At 53.4% G+C, this 19,520-nt stretch overlaps 1 protein-coding gene across 3 annotated transcripts in view; it reads left to right on the top strand.

Annotated features, from left to right (window-relative positions):
* Window positions 1-19,520, top strand: part of LOC144734511 (uncharacterized) — a 77,024-nt gene that overhangs the window by 42,523 nt on the left and 14,981 nt on the right. The window lies entirely within an intron of this gene.

Genomic DNA, 19,520 nt, shown 5'->3' with positions numbered 1-19,520 from the left:
ACTCTCTCAACCACTCACTCACTCCCTCAACCACTCAATAGCGGGCTTTATCTGGTTAAATAAAATAGTCGTTAAATTGTTAAAATATATTTCATGGTAAAATAATTAGGTCAAAAACAAGTTTTTCAATGCACGCACATTCATTTGCAAAAGTTGAAAATATATTCTTTTGACTCCAAAATTAATCAAAGTTGATGTGCTGAATACAAGTGGGAGCTGAGCTCCAAGCCTCAGGGTCGCTGCTTTCGGGGGAAAGTGAAAATTGTGTGCGTTATAAATTAGCATAATTATTATGGCCTTGAGAGGATTGATAGTTGATAGCTCCATGACCTTTTTGCAATATCATGATTCACATTTGCATACACGGTGGTATATTTTCGAGTTCATTTGCAAATATTTTAAAGTATCTAAGTCTTTACTCCTATTGTCATCAGGTGAGAAAAGTTATATAAAATTGTGAAAAATTAGGAATAGGTTTTACTCTTTCTGGCAACAAAACAGGTGTTAAGATGTTCAAATACCAAATAGATACCGTTTTCAAGAAATCAAGTTTGCACTAACCACACGTACTTGTGGTGAACATGCAAATTATTTTATTGCTCGAAGTCCCGGTTCTATTAAATAATGTACCGTAATTTATCTGGAATAATGCTCTAAAGCAATGTGCACATTAAACTAAATACGTGTATATATTTAAAATGTTATACAAAAACTATGTCATTGTTATTATTTAGCACTATTACTTTGGAGGCTAAGTCAGTCTTGTTCATCTGTTATGACAAAACAATGCTGTTCTGTTTGTCAAGCGTGGTGCGGGCCCTGCAAAGCCGTGAGGAATCTGTTCCAGACGACAAAAAAATTGGCTGGGAAAAACCTTTCTGCACTTTGCAGAATTATGTGCGTGTGTGTCTTTCAAATTAAGCTGTATGAGAAAACATCTTTTGGAAGACATTTGGAAAATATCTTATACAGAATTATGTTGTCATACTGTGGATACAGCTGAAACATCACTGTGTATTGTATGTTTTGTTCTTTGAAAATGCTTCACTCAATTAAGAAGAAGACCAGTTTGTGGACATAATACAGTACTATTGGTCTGACAGCACAGCATAATTCCTATCATGCTATTTACGATTTAAGCATTGTCCGATTTACAGGGAGAAGCGGATAATGTGGAGGCAGTAAAAAAATTACCAGGGACACTGTGAGCCAACATTCCTCTTTCATGCAGTAAGTTATTTAATGTAGTGAGTTGTCTAATTATACTTATTTAATACTCTTGAACAATTAGCCATGAATTTCGATTTAAAGCTTTCGTGACTGCAGGGATTCATCTTCTTGGTTCTTTCGGTAAAGTCACGTAGAAGGGAAGTAATAAAATAATTAAAATAAAACATAATACAATTATTATCACGACGTTTCGGCCACAACGCAAGTAGCCGTCCTCAGGTGAAAACCAGGTCTGTCGAGGCGACAGCGTCTGAATGAAACAGCACACGCGCTTGGAGCATGTATATAAGCTGGTTGGGAAGGGGGGAAGAAAGGGGGAGCCTTGAAAAAAGAATATGCATATCAAGATGAATTTAGCATATTAATGGAAAAATTCAGGTATGTGATTGGTACTGCATATGCCCATGCATTATGCAGGATTAGCAGCATCAAAGGGAGGGGGATAAGGAACATGCAGGTATGTGATATGGGAAATGCAGGTATGTGAATAGTGCTATTTATGCCCGTGCATTATGCAGGATTAGCAGCATCAAAGGGAGGGGATAGGGGTAGAATGAATGAAGGGAAGGAGTTTGGTTTCTCCAATGTAACTGCTACCACAGAGGCAACTTAGTTTGTAGACGCCAGGGTACTGTATGTCTGGAATGTCTCGGACCGCATCCGTGAACATAAAGCAGACTTGAAACACGGTAGGACAAACACCTCAGCCGTGGCAGATCACTGTTACAATTCAGTGGGCTCACATGATATTGACTTCTCCAAGACAGAGGTTCTCTGCAAGCCATCTGGCTACCATGAGAGATTCGTTCATGAGGCGATCCACATATACAAACACAGAGACAATTTCAACCGAGAAGATGGATTCCGGCTTAGCAATCATTGGAAGGACGTAATAAACCATTTCAAATCTTAACTGATTGTGTTCACGTTTACGGTGACTTTCAGACCGTGTTCCACTCACCGGCATTGTATTTTCCGCAGGGAATGGATTCTTTGCTCCGCTGCAAGTTTCCTTCCACTACTCTTCCTCTTAGTATCTTTCACATGACGGTCAATGGTACAGTGTATAATAACAAATAGTATAAGATTTATATGCTTGATACAATGTACAAAGTAATATATAGTATCGTAATTGTATAGTGAATATACAGCAGTGTGATATACATTAAGGTGGGTAGAATAATACATAGTGTAATATTACAATGTATAAGGTATAGGGTGGTTCATAGGAATACAGTATGTAATTTAATGTTGGGTTTGTCTATGGCAGTAAATAGTACGGTGTAGACTTGTGTGATGTAAGAGAATAAAGTTTAGATGGAAGCATATTATTTATATATTTTTTTACGACGTAGAATTGTAATGTATTACTTACTGTTAGTAACTCAGCTTATTGTAGAGTATATTTAGTATACTGATGATAATATGTAGTTTATACTTTAGTTGTTTACGTGGTGATTTTAGTTACTGCAGCTACATACTATTAACACTCCTTCCCTTCATTAATGCTACCCCTACCCCCTCCCTTTGATGCTGCTAATCCTGCATAATGCACGGGCATAAATAGTACTATTCACATACCTGCATTTCCCATATCACATACCTGCATTGCCCTTATCCCCCTCCCTTTGATGCTGCTAATCCTGCATAATGCACAGGCATATGCAGTACTAATCACATACCTGCATTTCTCATATCACATACCTGCATTTCCCTTATCCCCCTCCCTTTGATGCTGCTAATCCTGCATAATGCACGGGCATATGCAGTACTAATCGCATACCTTCATTTCCCATAAATATGCTAAATTCCTCTTGATATGCATATTCTTTTTTCAAGGCTCCCCCTTTCTTCCCTCCTTCCAACCCAGCTTATATATGTAGTGGTGGTGTTGACGCGCGCCGACAGTGATAGATCACGGGGCGGCGCGGGGTGCGTGGTTGTGCGCGCTGACACAAGGTGGGAAATAGGATCGTGGGCAGCGCGCAGTGATTGGTCAACTGGGGTGGGTGCTCTCAGCGACGTCCGCATGAAGGACTATAAAGGGGGACGCGCGGGAGCACTCGGGGAGTTGATAACCAGTTGAAGATCGAAGACGGAGTTGAAGAGGTAGGGCCCTGAGACCCCTAGTCCCGCTGTCCCTGTAAGGGCCGGGACCCTGTGTGGCTCGGAGGCGAGACTGTGGGACCCGTGGTCTGACGTCCATGTGGGACGGGGCTGTGGGACTCAGAGTCGAGACGGACACCCCAGCCGGGTGGGTTCCGAGAAGCTACGGGGCGTAAGAGCCCGTGTGGGTGTAGCCAGGGGAACCCCGTGGGTTAGGCTGCAGTTAGCCACCCGTGTAATATAAGTTGGTGTTAATAAAGAGTGTGCTACCCGTAAGGTCGTCTCCCGACAAGTTACTACATTACATATGAAGTATTGGTAAATGACGGCAGGAAACTCCTTGACGGGAACACACTTCTTTTATTAAATCTTGACTTGTAACAATACAACGCGTGGCCTCTCTTCTTCACAATGCGCTTCTCTTGACTCTGGATTCTGTGCTGCTGGCTCTCTGTGCCTCGTGTAGACTCCGCGCCTCGGCTACACTCCTCTCTCGCCTCGTGTAGACTCTGCGCCTCTGCTACACTCTCCACTCGTCTCGTGTAGACTTTGCATCTCTCTCTCTGGCTACACCGTATGCATACTCGGCTCGTGTAGACCTTCCTCTCTCTCTGGCTACACCGTATGCATACTCGGCTCGTGTAGACCGTTCTCTCTCGCTGGCTACACACTATACATTACTCGGCTCGTGTAGACCGTTCTCTCTCGCTGGCTACACACTATACATTACTCAGCTCGTGTAGACCGTTCTCTCTCGCTGGCTACACACTTATACCTTACTCTCCTCTACTCTCCATTACTCTCCTCTCCGGGCTCTATCTCTGCACCTTCGTCTTCATTCTTAGATGGTTCCACTTCTGCCCCTGCTCCTCTGTGCATCACCTTATATACCCCTTCTTCCCGGGAGACGGAGCGGATGCGGACCTCAACGTCGGCACCGCTCCTCAGTTACCCAATCCCCACGCGCTATCCCTACGATCCGGTTCCGCTCAGCGCGTGTTTCCACTCCCCGACCAATCACACCGCGCTGCTACCCGATCACTCCCTCTGGGCGCGTCACCGGCACACAGCCAATCAGCAGCACTACCCCCACCCGCGCACTGACGCCTGCTCCTCCCCGTCAGCGCGCGTCACCACACACACACCCGTACATACGCGCTGGCACACGACATATACACCCAGCGCGTATCACCACTACATCACCCCCTCCCACATAGCTCGCAGCCGGCCCGGCTGCTAACAACAACCAACCGCGACGATAAAACGACAACCAACAAAAAAAACCCCGTAACCCCCCGAGTGTGCCCCGTAACATAACACAACAACAACAACAACAAGAATAACTATGTACAGATTGACAATGAACCCGAAAAGTCAACAATAACACGATACGAGCAAATTCGAAACGAACGCGCCCCACGTCCCTGCGACTACACGCAGTGACGAGGCGCTCCAACTGCCCCGACTCCTCACGAGGCAGGTCATGCAAAGTAGCACGACCTGGCGCGAGTCCGTCTGGCTGGTCCATCGTATGGGGCGGGACACTGACGACCGTCCGGCGGTTCCGGCTGCTCCAGACGGCGCGGAACGGGCCTGAAAGGGCCGGCCCCGCCGCGGAGATCCGGCCGCCGGTGATCGGCAGCTGTCAGTTCCGAGACACCTGGGAGCAGATCAGGCGAAAATACGTGTGGATCAGGCAGAGACATTTCCCCCTCTGGGTCGCCGGTCACGTCACACGCCCGGCCATCACGACACACGGGGAGGCCATATGGAGGCGAGAACGGTTTCAGTCGGGAGGGGTGAACGTACCAACGGCGCTTTCCCCACTTTATCTGAACGCACTGGGGCCGTGCAACGCGCACGACCTCCACGGGTCCCCTCCACGGTCTCAACAATTTAGGCGACGTAGCCAAGGGTGCCTGAGGGCAATGCAGCCAGGCCCTGTCACCTGGTTTCCATTCGTGCATGGACACCTTCCGTGCCCGCAACCGTTCATTAGCAATTTGGCGAGCCCGCGAATTAAGCCGTGCGGCCTCCCTCGCCTCTGTCAGCTTGTGAATATTAAACTTAATATGTTTTGCCAAATTAGAATTAGTTCGTGGAGCGGACAGGCCAAGTTGCGTTTCTATTGGCGGGTCAGCTTCCCGACCGTACATCAAATAGAATGGGGAAAACCCCGTAGCTGCATGGGGGGCCATTCTATACGCGGCAAGGACTCCCGGGACCTGCAGGTCCCAATCTACATGTGCCTCGCACACCTGCTGGCACAGCATGGAAGTCAAGGTTTTGTGGAGTCTCTCCACCATCCCGTCAGTCTGCGGGTGGTACGGGGAGGTACGCACCTTCTTGGTACCCAACAGATCGCACACCTCTTGCAACAATTTACTCGAAAAAATTTTACCTTGGTCGGTCAGCAGGCGTTCGGGAGCCCCCTTGTCCAGGACATAGCCCTGGACGAAGGCATCCGTCACAGCCGCTGCCGACTGGTTAGCGAGAGGCCACGCCATAGGCCATCGGGTAAAGTATTCGACCCCCACTAACAAATATTTATTCCCTCTCGGCGTGACTGGGAAGGGCCCCAAAATATCGAGTGCAACGAGCTCGTTGGTACGCGAGACCTGAATAGATTGCAGCGGTGGATTAGCTGCCACGGCCGGTGGTTTACGCCTGGCGCACTCAACGCACCCCTTCAGAATATGCACCACATCACTTCCCATTCCCGGCCAGTAATAGTCCCGCTGAAGCAGGGCAAGCGTCTTGTTAACTCCCAAGTGCAAGAGGCGTTCGTGTGCCGCCAAGACAACCCTCCCCCTCACAGCGGAAGGCACCACGAGTGCGTTCCGCCGGGACAAACTGTCCCATTTCAATAACACGCCCTGCTCAAGTACATAGGAGCCGGTACGCTCCTGGTCCCCCTCGGGACCCCCAACCTTGCGGCGCAATGCTAGCAGCGAGCTGTCCGCCATCTGGAGGCGGCCCCATTCGCTGAGCGACAGCGAGAGCAGCGAGTCCCGACCCTGAGAGGCAGTGGAATCAACCCCGATCGGTGCGCCCGCTGTCGCAGCCAGTGCCCCCATCTCCCCCGCAAGCGTCGGTTTACAGCGCGCCGATCCCGACAAACACGCGCATTCATCACAAGGCAACAACCGTGACAAGCAATCGGCATTCGTGTGTCGCAACCCCTTACGGTACGTAGTCGTAAACTGATAGTCCTGGAGGACTTCCAACCAACGCGACAACTGGCCCGAGGGCTGGGCGACCCTCCAGAGCCGGCCCAGCCACTAAGCGACCCTTGCAATTGCAAAGGGCCCCGTGGCCAGCAGAGGGCCCCCCCCTAAAGTCGCTGCTAGCTAGTGGGTGAAAAAAATCATACATCAAAGGGGCCTCCAACCAAATTTTGCTTAGGGCCCCCAAAGGTCTAGGGCCGGTTCTGCGACCCTCAATGAATACTGTAGCGCCGCGTGGTCCGTTCGGACTGTAAAGTGACGACCATAAAGATATGGCCTAAACTGCTGCACAAAAAAAACAATGGCAAGCAGCTCGCGACGGGTGACACAGTAGCGCTGCTCCGCCGGAGACAACACCCTACTACCGTAGGCGACAACTCTTTCGACACCCCCAACGACTTGGGATAGCACCCCCCCAATGCCCGTGTTGCTAGCATCCGTGTCCAGCAAAAAGGGACTGGCAAAATCGGGATAACACAAGGGTGGGGCACCCACCAAGGCGTCCCGGAGGGAGCGAAACGCGGCCTCCTCCTCCGGTCCCCATTTGAACTTCACTCCCTTCGCCGTTAGAGCGTGCAAGGGTTTTGCAATAGTGGCGAAGTGCTCAACGAACCGCCGATAATAAGAAGCAAACCCGATGAAACTACGCACGTCGGAAACGGACGTAGGTGTCGGCCACGAACCGACACAATCCGTCTTCGCGGGATCGGTGGAGATCCCCGAAGAATCGACAATGTGACCCAAGTATCTAACGGACCTACGAAGGAGGTGACATTTGGCCGGTTTAAATTTCAACTTAGCCGATCGCATTCGCAAGAACACCCCTCTCAATCGCCGGAGGTGTTCCTCAAACGTTTTACTGAAAACAATGACATCGTCCATATAAATCAAGCATGTATCCCACTGCAAGCCCGACAAAACCAGCTCCATAAGTCGCTGAAACGTCGCTGGAGAGGAGTGAAGTCCCATGGGTAACCGGTTAAACTGGAACAGCCCCCCTGGAGTCCGAAATGCTGTCTTAGGTTTCGACTCTTCGTCGAGCGGCAACTGCCAAAACCCCGATAACAAATCAAGAGTCGAAAAATTTCGCGCACCAGACAATGCATCGAGGGACTCATCCATCCTGGGGAGCGGATACGCGTCAGCCACAGAGATCTTATTCAGGCGACGGAAATCAACGCAGAATCGCAGGGACCCGTCCTGCTTCTTAACCAGCACAATAGGCGCTCCCCACGGGCTAGAGGAGGGCGAAATAATATCGGCTTCTAGCATATCGTTAACGGCCGACTGAACATGTTCCTTCTCCACGGGACTCAGTCGGAAGGGATTTAGCCTGACCGGCGCCGCATCGCCCGTTTCAATGTGATGGTGCAACAAATCCGTGCACCCAATGTCATACTTATGTTTACTGAATACATCAGAGAATTCAATGAGCAACTCGCGCAGCGCACCCAACTGCGCCGCCGACAAATCGTCCGAGGCGGCACATAACGAATGGACCCACTCAAGGTCTTCCCTCGGCTCAACGTTCCGCGCGGGGCTCGAGCCCACCTGCGCAACCAACCCATCATCCCCAGGGACCTGCGCCGCGTGAGCCAGCACGGTGCCCTGCGGAATGACAGCTGGTCGCGACCCCGCGTTCAAAACCATCACAAACGGATCCCTGTCAGCCCGCACCAAAGTGTGAGCCACCGATAAATCAAGACCCCCGACAGCCTTGTTAGAAGGACCCAAAAGCATACTCTGTCCCGAAGCCTCCCTCACCCATGGTTCCCGCAACCGGAGGGGAATCAACATCTGTGAACCCGGGGGCACTTGCACTGTCTGCGTCGCCACCGCTTGTATCGTAGCGCACGCCGTCCGAATGTCAGTAGGGCCCGTCAAAAATGAAATCCGGCGACCCGATGGCAGTTCAATGCATCGTTGATCGATAAGAATCTTAATGGGCATTTTAGCCAAAAAGTCAGTGCCCAAAAGACACGGAACTGCCAAGGAAGACGAAACGAAAACGGGTCCCGACAATTTGATATCTCCAATGCAAATGGACGCCCTAACCTGACCGATAATGCCCAACGATCCCCCATTAGCGGCGTAAAATGGCACATCCACTGGAAGCAGCGGACGACATTGGACCGGAAGAATATTATAAATGAGGTCCGATATAATAGTTGCCGATGCCCCCGTGTCCACTAACACCCTAATCTCAACCCCATCAATAGATCCCGTAACAACGGACGAACCCGCCGAAGCAGCCACAATTCTATGCCCCAATTCCGCCCATTCAATGTCTCCCTGGTCCCGGCCGAACCCCCCTCGCCGAACCGAATCCCCGAACCTTAACCGGCCCTCCTCCGCCGCAACGCGGCGTCCCATGTGTGCCGAATAAACAGGCCGAGCGTGTGAGGTGCCGCGACTTGCCGGGGATTGTAGAGATGACTTGGGCTCTCGGTCGTCGTCCAGCCGAGCCCCCATGGCGCGCTGCCGCGGAGCGCGGCACCCGGACGCCACGTGGCCCCGGAGGCCGCAGTTATAGCACGTGACGAGGGTCGGAGTAGATCTTGGTTGCTCCGACTTTCGGCCCGATCGCAGAGGCGACCGGGCCCCCGGCCTCCAGTCCCCTGGTCGTCCCGTGGCGAACGCCTCCTCTCGTGGGCTGACGACTTGGGGTTCGGCGACCACCAAACCCGGGGCTGCGACGACAGCAGCGTTGCAACCAACGCCTTGCTTCCGTTGTAGGGCCTCGTGCGCTTGAATACTCGTGGCAACTCTCAAAGAAGAAATATCAATCTCGTCAGCTGTGTTGATAGGGACCCCCAGGTCCTGCGCCAACTTGAGCAGCTGCTCCAAAACCATCGCGTCTTGGCCCTCCTCGTCCATCCGAGGGAACGCAGCATCAGCAAGAGCCAGCAACGCCGTGCGATAGGCCAGCGCGGTCTCCGTGGCCGCTTTCCGTCTTGCGTAGAACTGATGGCGGCACGTAGAGGGAGGCCCGTAGACCCTGGCCAACAAACCCAGCGCATCCTTCAGCGTGGAGCGGTCCGACTTCCGTGCAGCCCTGAAGGCCGCGAGCGCATCGTCATCCAGCATGGCGGGCAATGCCCGCAGCGCCGTAGCATCGGACCACGCTGACATCTCTTGATGCGCCAAAAACCTTCGCTGAAATTGGCCCCAGTCTCCGCCTTCCGCCTTGAAGGCTGACAACGTGGGCAGGCGCTGCTGAAAAATGAAGTCATCCGCCTCGTGGTTCCTCTCCGCCTGTCCGTCGGTGTCTAAGATGGCGGCTCCAGCAGCAGACGTAAGATGGCGGACCCCCTCGCGCGCTGATGACGTCGATGCGCGCGCTTGGGAACCCACCACCACGTGGCGCTCGCCGTTCCCGCCAAAAGTAGGCCCAGGCGCAATGGCGGGAATCCCCCATTCGTTTTGGCGGGAATCTGCGGGGCGACCTTGTAAAATGTCCCCCACCGTCCCCGCTCCTCCCGACGAGCTGATCTCCGCCAAGATGGACGCGGCGGCGAGCAGCAGCTCCGCCAGTCGGGAGTGCGCCTCACGAAGCCCGGCGTCTGTCCCCGGTCGCTCGGCCGGCGCCGTCGACGGACCCTGCAGCGTGGGCAAGTCCTCTTCCTCACCCCCCGCCACCAGCGGCCCCGAGTCGTCCAGGTCTTCCTCGCGGTCAATCCCGTGGGTCCTACGGGTCTTCCTCGTCTCCATACTTGGAAGCCCGTTTCACTTCTGACGCCAGATGAAGTATTGGAAAATGACGGCAGGAAACTCCTTGACGGGAACACACTTCTTTTATTAAATCTTGACTTGTAACAATACAACGCGTGGCCTCTCTTCTTCACAATGCGCTTCTCTTGACTCTGGATTCTGTGCTGCTGGCTCTCTGTGCCTCGTGTAGACTCCGCGCCTCGGCTACACTCCTCTCTCGCCTCGTGTAGACTCTGCGCCTCTGCTACACTCTCCACTCGCCTCGTGTAGACTTTGCATCTCTCTCTCTGGCTACACCGTATGCATACTCGGCTCGTGTAGACCTTCCTCTCTCTCTGGCTACACCGTATGCATACTCGGCTCGTGTAGACCGTTCTCTCTCGCTGGCTACACACTATACATTACTCGGCTCGTGTAGACCGTTCTCTCTCGCTGGCTACACACTATACATTACTCAGCTCGTGTAGACCGTTCTCTCTCGCTGGCTACACACTTATACCTTACTCTCCTCTACTCTCCATTACTCTCCTCTCCGGGCTCTATCTCTGCACCTTCGTCTTCATTCTTAGATGGTTCCACTTCTGCCCCTGCTCCTCTGTGCATCACCTTATATACCCCTTCTACCCGGGAGACGGAGCGGATGCGGACCTCAACGTCGGCACCGCTCCTCAGTTACCAAAAACCCCACGCGCTATCCCTACGATCCGGTTCCGCTCAGCGCGTGTTTCCACTCCCCGACCAATCACACCGCGCTGCTACCCGATCACTCCCTCTGGGCGCGTCACCGGCACACAGCCAATCAGCAGCACTACCCCCACCCGCGCACTGACGCCTGCTCCTCCCCGTCAGCGCGCGTCACCACACACACACCCGTACATACGCGCTGGCACACGACATATACACCCAGCGCGTATCACCACTACACATATACATGCTCAAAGCGCGTGTGCTGTTTCATTCAAACGCTGTCGCCTCGACAGACCTGGTTTTCACCTGAGGACGGCTACTTGCATTGTGGCCGAAACGTCGTGAGAATAATTGTATTATGTTTTAATTTTATTATTTTATTACTTCCCTTCTACGTGACTTTACCGAAAGAACCAAGAAGATGAATTAACCATGATTTAAAAGTATAACAGTGTCTTCCAAAGCAGAGTTGAACTTGGATGCCATTTTTAGCTTGGGGGTAAATACAATGACTGGAAATTTAAACACGATGTTATAGCCATTCACACATTAATTTTATATTAATTGCTGAAACTTAAATTGTCAAATCAAGAGTACTGTATGAGGAAGGCAGTATTTACCTTCCCTTAGCAGCATTGCCCATCAGTGGTCTACATCGTGGCGCCAATGGTTTTGTCTAACAGCGGACGATCTTGGCACAGCTGAAGGCTGAGAGGAGAGTTCTCGAGGAAGGAGGCGAGCGACTGGTGGTGAGCATCACCTGAGACGTGTCCCATGTAGGATTGTAGGTTTGTTCCCATATGGAAAATGTTCCCACTTGATAATTTGTCTGCTATAGGTTCATACACACTCTCAATAACGTCCGTTAGTAAAGTAGGACTAATAACCAAACGAGTTACTGTAGAGGAAGTGTTCTGTCCCAGCACTTCGGTTGACATGTGTTGCTCGGAACAGAAACACAGACAGTGAACATGTTTGTTTTCCATAATAGAGGTTTTTGGGTTAGATCGCGTAAATATATAAATGTGTCGTTAAAACCCACGTGAACAAAACATGCCAATTCGTCACTAGTACAGCACACCGGTGTGTTGGAGAGCCAAGCCAAAACATTTACAATCTGAGTACGACGTTTCGCCACTAATTACAACTATCTTCATCAGGTGACAGCCAGATTTGTGGAGAAGTCTTACTGTTTCGTTCCTGATATAGAGGCGTAGATGTGTTGACAACGCAGCTGCGCTCTTGCACAAATTGAGGGGGGGGAATTACCGAGGCAATGTACATTATGCATGTGCATTATGCAAGCTCTTTGAACTTGTCCTTCCTGTCTATTGTGTTTATTAAAATAGCCCTACCAACGGTAATCCCTATTGAAGTATGCTGCCCTTTGTAGGCATGCTTTTAAATCATTTATTATTTGATGATTCGCTTCCACGCAGCACTAAGGCGGTAGCTATCCGAACGGTTTCTTTCAATTTCGATAGATTCTCTAATTAGTCTTGGACAGTAGTAGCTAGTTTTGCACAAAACTTCAACTTCAGTTGCCAGAGACTTACACACCAGGGCTGCAGATGAAAAGCTCCGTTTCAAGCTGTCTTTAAACATTTCCACATTCGCTTTTTTTGTTGTTGTTGCAAAATAGAGTCGACTGGCCGTAGCAGCGAGATGTTGTCTACCTCGCCTGTTATGCAGGCGTCGTAGGTTCAATCTCGACCCTGACGCCTGCTGTATAATTTAAGTTTGTGTGTCTCTCCTTAGTCGCGTGCATTTTTCTCCGGGTCCTGCAGTTTTTCGCTCCACATTTAGGAACGTGCGTTTAGTGCAGTGGTTCTGTGAACCTCTTTGTTGGCCAACCCCCTTTTGTTGAATTTTGTTTCAACCAAATCTACCCCCTTGCCTCACCCAACATGGTTTTGAGAAATAAATGTCATCATAACTAGAGAGCAGTTAGAGCCAGGGCCATTCGGCGACACCCCACGTGATTGGGAGTCAAGATATTTTCGTTTTGTCCTTCGTCTCCACCCTCTCTACACCGTCTCTCTACACCCGCACTTTTCCATTCATGACGTTGATGAAGCACGGCACGGCGAGATTGGGGAAAGTGTCAGGTCTCCGCAAACGTCTCGGCTGCGATTGATGTTTGCATTGTTTGTGGTTGAAGGTCACTCAAACTTTTGTTTCATTTAACGCCATCATTTTACCAGGTGGGTCAATATGCTGACTCGTGATAATTCTTTAATAATGGGTTGTACATTGACGGACACCCTGTATAACTCGTATTTTACTGGTAGGAACGAAGTGGACCAGACCACCAATAGATTAATGTGTCCGTCCGTCCGTCTGTCCGTCTGTCCGACAAGATGGCCGCCCGCTCCCCCTGCGATCTGTGAACTAAACAAGATGGCCGTCGCTTCCGGCGCCTCACAGCGAAACTTTGCTTCAAATTTACTTTACTGAAACGCAGCACGTTTTTTTAACACAGATACATTTATTAGCACAGAGACGAGATACATTTAATGGCCTTATTTGTGCACGAAAAGCATGGCACGAGGCCTAGTGCGGCAGGCTTCGCGAGGCCTAGTGCGGCAGGCTTTGCGAGGCCTACTGCGGAAAAGGCATCACGAGGCCTACTGCAGAGAAGGCTTCGCGAGGCCTACTGCAGGGAAGGCTTCGCGAGGTCTACTGCAGAGAAGGCTTCGCGAGGCCTAGTGCGGCAGGTTTCGCGAGGCCTACTGCAGAGAAGGCATCGCGAGGCCTACTGCAGAGAAGGCTTCGCGAGGCCTAACTGCAGAGAAGGCTTCGCGAGGCCTACTGCAGGGAAGGCTTCGCGAGGCCTACTGCAGAGGCTTCGCGAGGCCTAGTGCAGAAGGCTTCGCTAAGTCTACTGCAGAGAAGGCTTCGCGAGGCCTAGTGCGGCAGGCTTCGCGAGGCCTACTGCAGAGAAGGCTTCGCGAGGCCTAACTGCAGAGAAGGCTTCGCGAGGCCTACTGCAGGGAAGGCTTCGCGAGGCCTACTGCAGAGGCTTCGCGAGGCCTAGTGCAGAAGGCTTCGCTAAGTCTACTGCAGAGAAGGCTTCGCGAGGCCTAGTGCGGCAGGCTTCGCGAGGCCTAGTGCAGGAGGCTTCGCGAGGCCTAGTGCAGAAGGTGGTGGTGGGGGGTGGTGGGGGGTGGTGGGGTGGTGGTGGTGGGGTTGGGGGGTGGTGGGGGGGTGGTGAGGGCTGGTGGGAGGGGTGGTGTTGAGGGTGGTGTTGGGGGGGGGGCTGACAACTGCGCGTCAAACAAACACTTTTAATTAACGTTACACTAGAATACAGTAATTTTTTCTTTAACTCCTCTATACCCGGTCAATATCCCTGTACCGGTACTAAGTATTATTCCTACCAGCCCACCCCGCAGGGTCCTGTTATTTATTAATTACAATATTTCATCTGGATAATCCCTTGAGTTGGAACACACATATAAAACCCTTAATGACATGCGTACAAAGAGTATGCATATGTAGTGGTGGTATTGACGTGCGCCGACTGTGACAGTGATGGATCACGGGGCGGCGCGGGGTGCGGGGTTGGGCACGCGTTGTGGGCGTGGTGTGGACGCGCGCGCCGGGAGTGACAGATGACGGGGCGGCGCGGCGTGGGTGGTGAGGCACGATGAGATGTGGGAAAAGAGGATCGTAGCCAGCGCCCAGCGATTGGTCGAATAAGTGGGTGCTCGCAGCGACGTCCGCAGGTGGGGTATAAAGGGGGACGCGCGAGAGCATTCGGAGAGAGTTACCCAGTTGAAGACCCGAAGACGGAGCTGAAGACCTAGTGCCCCGAGACCCCTAGTCCCGCCGTCCTTGTGGGGACCGGGGCCCTGTGTGGCTCGGAGGCGAGGCTGTGGGACCCGGGGTCCGACGCCCCCGTGGGTCGGGCTGGGGACCCACAGTCGAGACGGATACCCCGGGCAGGGAGTGTCCCGAGTAGCTCAGTGGCGTTAGTCGCCGAGTAGCTAAGTGGATGTTGGTCATCCGAGTAGCTCAGTGGCGTTAGTCGCCGAGTAGCTAAGTGGGTGTTTGTCACCCGAGATACTAAGTGGATGTTGGTCATCCGAGTAGCTCAGTGGGCGTTAGTCGCCAAGTAGCTAAGTGGGTGTTTGTCACCCGAGATACTAAGTGGGTGTTTGTCACCCGAGATACTAAGTGGGTGTTTGTCACCCGAGATACGAAGTAGGTGTTAGTCACCTGTGAACGAGTTTGATAAAATAAAGAGTGTGTTACCCGTGAAGTCGTCTCCCGCCGAGTTACTACATTGCAACTGGCGTCAGAAGTAAACCTGTCTTCAAAAAGTATGGACACGAGGAAGACTACCCGTACCCACGAGCGAGGTCGGGACGACGACGGCGTACCGGGGACACCAACCTCGGGAGGAGAGGACGAGGAGTTGCCGCCGATGCAGCACTTCGCGGTGATGGCCGACGCTCCGCTTGCCTCCGACACCAGCCTCCAAGACGCGCACTCCCGGTTGGCGGAGTTGCTACTCGCCGCCGCCGCTGTCTTGGCCGACATCTCCGTTCCGGCGAGCGGAAAAACGGCTGCGGGGTTGGTGGAGGAAGCGACGTTGGAGGAATCCCGCCAAAAGGCGCTTCGCGCCAAAAGTCTGGAAGTTGCCGCCGTTTTTGGGGGGCCGCCGCCGATTGGCGGGAAAGACGGACGCCACGTGGCCGGACACCTCCGCTCAGCGCAGCCCACGTCATCAGCGCGCGCCGGAGCTCTCCATTTTGCGCCTGACAACCGAGCCGACATTTTACACAACTACAGCGGAGCGCGGGAAAATCTCTCCGACGTCGACGACGATCGGGTCCTCCAGCAAAGATTGCCCGCGCTGTCGGCGTTCAAGGCGGATGGGGGCGACTGGGGAGCCTTCCAACGAAGGTTCCTCGCTCATCAGGAGATGTCGGGGTGGTCCGACACCACTGCCCTGCGTGCGTTGCCAGCGATGCTTGACGACGACGCGCTTGCAGCCTTCACATCTGCTGCAAGGTCGTCCCGCTCTACGCTCCAGGCCGCACTACACCTGATGGCGAAGGTGTTCGGGCCGCCCTCCACGTGTCGCCACCAGTTCTACGATCGGCGGAAGGTGGCTGGAGAAACGACGCTCGCCTATCGCACGGCACTACTCGCCTTGGCGGACGCAGCTTTTCCCCGCATGGATAGGGAGGGGAAGGACGCCATGGTGACGGAGCAGCTGCTGGTGTTGGCCCACGAGTTGGGGGTCCCCATCAATGTGGCGGACGAGATGGATATCTGCTCCCTGGCGATCGCCACGGGCATTCACGCGTACGAGGTCCTCAAACGCAAGCCGGGGGTCGTCTGCAAATGGGCGGGGAACGCGGCACTGGCCGCCACGATCGCCGAACCTCAGCCAGCTGCGGATCAGGAGCAGGCCTTCGCTGCATCGCGTCCGGGGGAGTGGAGAACGGGAGGTCGTTCGCCCACACGTTCACCCCGCAAGCTGGAGCAACCGAAACCTACGACGTCCATCGTCTGCTACAACTGCGGCCTTCGGGGTCACGTCGCAGCCGGGTGCCGGGCTCCGCGTCAGCGCGCCACAGGACCACGTCGGGACGACGACCAGGGCCACAAGTCATCCCAACAAAACCCGGCAAGTCGCGGCACCTCACACGTTCGGTCCACGAACACGGCACATTCGGGTCGCCGCTTGGCGGTGGGGGGTTCGCGGCTGGGTGCCGGGGGTTCATTTCGGCGAGGGGGGTCGGTACGCGGCCCGCAAGCAGTCGAGTGGTCCGAATTGGCCCACAGGATCGTGGCTGCGTCGGCCGGGTCGTCCGTGGTAACGGGGTTCATTGACGGGGTTGAGGTCCGGGTGCTTGTTGACACGGGTGCGTCGGCCACCATCATCTCGGACCTTATTTATAACATTCTTCCCATCCAAAGTAGACCCCTTCTGCCAGTAGACGTGCCATTTTATGCGGCGAATGGGGGATCCCTGGGGATCATCGGCCAGATTAGGGCGACTATTTGCATTGGTGACATCAAATTGGCGGGCCCTATTTTTGTATCATCATCGCTGGCCGTTCCCTGTTTGCTAGGTACGGACTTTTTGTCCAAAATGCCCATCAAAATTCTTATAGATCAGGCCTGCATAGAGCTTCCGTCAGGTCGGCGGGTTGCGTTCTTGACGGGCCCTACAAAAATGCGCACGGTTTGTGCGACGGTGCAGGCGCTGGCAACTCACACTGTACGGGTGCCCCCGGGATCGCAAATGTTAGTACCCCTTCGGTTCAGGAAGCCACTCGAGGTGGGTGCGGAGGCACAGGGGGTGCTGTTGGGGCCGTCTAACAGGGCCAGAAGGGGCCTCGACTTAGCGGTTGCTCAAACCATGGTGAGAGGGGACAGTGAGCCGTTCGTAATGGTCCTGAATACGGGGTCGCGGCCGGCCGTAATTGCGCAGGGAACGGTGCTGGCTCACGCCGCGCCGCTACCCGTTGAGGAACGGCTCGTGGCTCAAGCAGATTTCACTGTCAAGTCGCATCCTCCAAGTGATGAGGGGACTGAGTGGTTGGACTCGTTGTGTGCCGGTTCTGCTAACTTGTCCGAGGTGCAATTGGGAGCATTGAGGGGTTTGCTACTCGAGTTTGCTGATGTGTTCAGCAAACATAAGTACGATATCGGCTGCACTGACCTGTTGCGCCACCACATAGCTACAGGGGACGCGGCCCCTATTCGTCAGAATCCCTTCCGGCTCAGCCCAGCCGAGAAGGAACATGTGCAATCGGCGGTTAATGATATGTTGGCGGCCGATATCATTTCGCCCTCTTCTAGTCCGTGGGGTGCTCCTATTGTTCTAGTAAAGAAACAGGACGGGTCCTTGCGGTTTTGTGTCGATTTCCGCCGCTTAAACAAAATCTCGATGGCGGATGCGTATCCGCTCCCCAGGATGGATGAGTCGCTGGATGCCTTGGCGGGAGCACAGTTTTTTTCCACACTCGATCTGCTTTCTGGATTTTGGCAATTGCCACTCGATAACGAGTCTAAACCTAAAACTGCTTTCCGGACACCTGGGGGCCTATTTGAATTCAACCGTTTGCCCATGGGCTTACATTCCGCTCCCGCCACGTTCCAGAGACTCATGGAATTGGTTTTGTCGGGCCTCCAATGGGATACCTGTTTGATTTATCTCGACGATATCATCGTCTTTAGTCGGACTTTCGAGGAGCACCTCCAGCGACTGAGAGCGGTGTTCCTCAGGATGCGTTCCGCTAAGCTTAAATTTAAACCGGCTAAATGTTTTCTGCTTCGGGAATCGGTCAGGTATTTGGGCCATATCGTGAGTCGTTCAGGGATCTCGACGGACCCTGCTAAGACGCATTGCGTCAGCTCATGGCCAACGCCAACCTCGGTCACGGAGGTTCGCAGTTTCATTGGTTTCGCCTCCTATTACCGTCGTTTTGTCAAGCAATTTGCCACCATAGCCAGGCCCCTGCACGCTTTGACGGCTAAGGGTGTGAGGTTTCACTGGGGGGCGGAAGAGGAGGCTGCGTTCTGCTCCCTTCGTGACGCCTTGGTGCAGGCTCCCCCCTTGTGTTACCCCGATTTCACACAACCGTTTTTGCTTGACACAGACGCCAGCAACACGGGTATCGGGGGGGTGCTCTCACAGGTGGTCGGGGGGGTTGAACGGGTGGTCGCCTACGGTAGTAGAGTTCTTTCCCCCGCCGAACAACGCTATTGCGTAACTCGTCGTGAATTGTTAGCGATTGTGTTTTTTACACAGCAATTCAGGCCGTATCTTTACGGCCGTCATTTTACGGTCCGTACGGACCATGCGGCTCTACAATACGTTATGCGCATGGCACAGCCATCGGGCCAATTGTCCCGATGGTTGGAAGTCCTTCAGGACTACCAATTCACGACGATTTACCGCAAGGGATTGCGACACTCAAATGCGGACGCCTTGTCGCGGTTGCCTCCGTGCACGGACTGCACATGTTTGTTGGGATCGGCGCGGTGCAAACCCCCGGTCGCCGGCACCCCGGGAGTTGCGCTCGCCGCCTCTGACACCCCGGGAGAGGACGCCCCCACGGGGAGGGATTCGCTGTTGTCGTTGCCCCTCGTTGAGTGGGGCCGTCTCCAGATGTCCGACAGCTCCCTACTTACGCTACGTCGGAAAGTTGGCGCTCCCGAGCTAGGGGAGGCGCGGGTCGGTTCCTGGGTGTGCAGACAGGGCCTTTTGATGAAGTGGGACAACATGTCCCGGCGTCACGTGCTCGTTGTGCCTGTTGCTATGCGGGGTAGGGTTGTTCTGGCAGCTCATGAACGGCTCATGCATCTGGGTTTTCACAAAACGCTCGCCCTAATCCAGCGAGACTATTATTGGCCGGGGATGGGTAACGACGTGGCGAATATTCTTAAGGGATGCGTAGGGTGCGCCAAAAGGAAACCGCCACCATTGGCAGCTAATCCACCGCTGCAATCCATTCAGGTTTCGCGTATAAACGAATTGGTAGCGTTGGACATCTTGGGGCCCTTTCCGGCTACACCAAGGGGAAATAGGTTCCT

Source organism: Lampetra planeri, chromosome 51 (genome assembly GCF_965212315.1).
Source record: "Lampetra planeri chromosome 51, kcLamPlan1.2.h2, whole genome shotgun sequence".
NCBI classification, from domain to species: Eukaryota; Metazoa; Chordata; class Hyperoartia; order Petromyzontiformes; family Petromyzontidae; genus Lampetra; species Lampetra planeri.
This window is presented reverse-complemented; position numbering and strand designations above follow the sequence as displayed.